General features: G+C 41.3%; 1 long non-coding RNA gene across 3 annotated transcripts; it reads right to left on the bottom strand.

Annotated features, from left to right (window-relative positions):
• Positions 1–379: 379 nt before the first annotated feature.
• Positions 380–2,583, bottom strand: LOC123121864 (uncharacterized). 3 transcript variants are annotated; one of them, XR_006459885.1, is made up of 4 exons: positions 2,167–2,583; positions 1,695–1,845; positions 1,269–1,346; positions 380–685 (listed from the first exon to the last, which is right to left on the bottom strand). It is a non-coding gene; the product is annotated as an uncharacterized lncRNA (long non-coding RNA). The 3 variants fall into 3 exon arrangements; XR_006459884.1 differs by having other exon boundaries at positions 1,957–2,583; XR_006459883.1 differs by having other exon boundaries at positions 1,695–2,583.
• Positions 2,584–3,077: the final 494 nt, after the last annotated feature.

Here is a 3,077-nt window from a genome sequence, read left to right on the forward strand (position 1 = left end):
TGATTTTGTATTAGTTTCTATTTCATTTTTTGTTTTTATTTAATTTCTTTCTTCTTAAAGTGTAACACAAATGCCACTAATTTATTCTTACTTAGAAAACTTCTTTATTTTATTTTTAGTTTATATTTTATTTTCTTCTTTAAGGGTAAAAGTATATACATAAATAATATTATAATACCATTAAACAATCAAAAATTATACATATGTTTGAGACGTATCAGCACCTTCAGGGAGCTCATGTTCCATGTGGGGCCCACTAGGGCAGGGGTATGTTCCCCTGGCTCTCTCCCAACACGAAACATCCAGAAATGACTTTTTTTGGACCAAAAATTGAGACTAACACTAGATTTTTATGTTAGTCCAATACAAGTCAAAAATATGCCCAAAGTGTATAATTGATAGTATTGGAGTATGAAACATACAAAAAGTATCAATATGTTGAGACATATCAGGTATTTGAATACCTCAAGGAAGAAGCTGCAATCAACCAGGTTGCCATTGCATGCCTAGAAAAGGGCATCTCCACTCTTAACTGGTAGAGAACATTAAGATATACACACATATTTCATATAACTTGCATGTAAACCTAGGCATGAGCAGCCCAGACCGATGACCCAGCCCGAACCCTGATAACAACACGCTCATTAACTATCAAGTCCAACAGTTTTTCGCACACCAAACCACCCTGAAAACAGTTAAATGGATTGATCAGATAGATCGTTATACTTCACTCAGATATACGAATCATAGGGACAACTTAGTGCTACAGCTTAATCATGTGTAATGTTGTCACTATCGATCATCAGTTCTTTACGAAAGGCATCAGAAAGACAAAAATTAGGCTTTTCAATGTTTATTTAAGCACAATGGTTCAAATGATACTTTATGGAACAAATATAGACGCACACAAAAAGAGCCAAACATTTATGTTTGAAAAGCTAGCCTCGCATACTTAGAATATTTTTAGGTAGAATGAACAATTTATCATTATTAAGAGTGCTAGTTTCAGGTATTATATAGGTGATAATAATTTCATGATTACGGCGATTTTAAGAGAGGCCTCTGACCTACATCATATATCAAATTTGAAGATCATGGGCATAATACTAATACATGGCGAAGGAGGAAGAAGCAAAGAAGTTGATTGCATATGCAATTATGCATACCAACAAGCAGAATAGGCACATCCATCACAAAGGAAAAACAAGTAGAACAGAAGAGGGATATACCATACTAACTTGATCACCTATATTGCTCCCAGCTCGTACCTTTCAAAATGTCTAATGAAACTTTCTTGCCACAAGCTGTACTTTCCATCATTTTCTTCCAGTTGTGTTTGTCCGTCTCTAACAGTCATTGCCAGAAAATATGCTTTAGTGACAAGTGCTCATATATGCAACTATCTAATACACATAGGTCAATCTTAGAAGGCTCAGTGTACTTCTGTTGGATAACTTGTTATACACTTCCGCAGCCTTCAGAATTTTTTAGTGAAATGAAAAGAAGTTCTTAGGATCCAACTTTCATGACCCGAGTTCTACAACATAGCACAAACATCAACACCTACACATTTGCATTGCTAAGCTTAATATTAGCTAACAAAATCTGAAGCAAGCACCAGCTAAGAGCCTATTACTCATACTTACAGAGTAATGAAAAAAACTAAAGGAAACGAACATAGTAATATGGCATACATTAGTTAGACGAGATGCAGTCAAACCCAATTGAATAATATGGACTGCTCGTCCATTTCCATGCTCCATCTTATGTGACTGCCACTGTATCGGGATGAACTCAAGGGTTGCACTCTATTTGTTGATTGGAGCAGAGCCCAAATTAGGATCCCTGCAGCAAGACAAACTGAACTTATCAAACAAGCCAAAAATAAGGAAAAATGTGAGCGAAAGTGAAATAAAGATGATAAGATTGGAAGAATCTAGGATAAGAAGATGGCACCTGTACTGATAACATGGAGGGAGGCAAAAGACAAAAGCATTACATCTACTCCTTGAAGTTTAAGCCTATGAAATATTACACAGAAAACATAATCTGCTATCTAGATCCATGAACGTGCAAGCACACGCAGAAAAAATCGAAAACACATAGGAGGGCAAGGAGGGGGCAGGAGGAGAGAGGTGCTAGGTGGGAGCCTCTGCCGCTGGTTACCTTAGCGCTGTTGGGATGGATTTGGAGCTCGGGAGAAAGGGGGCGCCGCTGCTTCTCATCGAGCTCGGGAGAGAGGGGCATGCATCCGAGGCACAGGAGCGCCATCCAGGAGGCACAACACCACGAGAGAGCATGACAGGAGACGGAGACGAACGGACCAACGCACCAGAGCATCGCCGGCGACGAGTAGGTCGACCACACCGAAACCCTAGATGGGTAAAACCGATGCAGGCAACCACAGAAGGATGGGATCGACGAATCCATGCGGTGGAGGAGCATATAGAGCGCGAGGAGCAGCGGCCGAGGAGGTAGGTCGTCGGCGGCGGCGGCGGCGGACGAGGGAGAGGGAGAGGAAGAAGGGGAGGACTCGCGGGGGGTGGGATGGGAAACAGGGCTGGGGCTGGGGCTGCGATTGGGCAATCCATTTCTTTCTTTTCGTCTCTTCCCTTCGGTTGTTCGGCATAACGCACACGTGGCCCGGTGAAAACGAACAGCCCGCACAGTACCTCGCTCGGCTCGTTCTGCCGACGTGGCTAGCGCGAGGCTACGCCCTTGATGCGTAGGTTAATGGTTTTAATTCTTTAGGGATATTTTTATAATGCTGATATTTGATTAATATAGAGCTTCGGCTCCTTCGCAAAATAAAGACAGTAAGCAAAAGCGAGAATGAAATCAACGGTTTCATATGTACCCTCGGAGCTCTAAGTTACTCAATGTTGTTGTTTTTTCTAATAAAAAATGTTGAACTTATGGCTGGGACACACGAGGTTAAAAATTACGGACATACGTCTCTGGGCATCTCCAATGTAGACCCTAAAACTGACATTACACATTGTATTCGCCCCGCGGACAGTAATACAGAGCCAGTCATCCAATCCTATACATCAAATATGCAGACACATTTCAAACCG

This window comes from Triticum aestivum, chromosome 5D, assembly GCF_018294505.1.
Source record: "Triticum aestivum cultivar Chinese Spring chromosome 5D, IWGSC CS RefSeq v2.1, whole genome shotgun sequence".
NCBI classification, from domain to species: Eukaryota; Viridiplantae; Streptophyta; class Magnoliopsida; order Poales; family Poaceae; genus Triticum; species Triticum aestivum.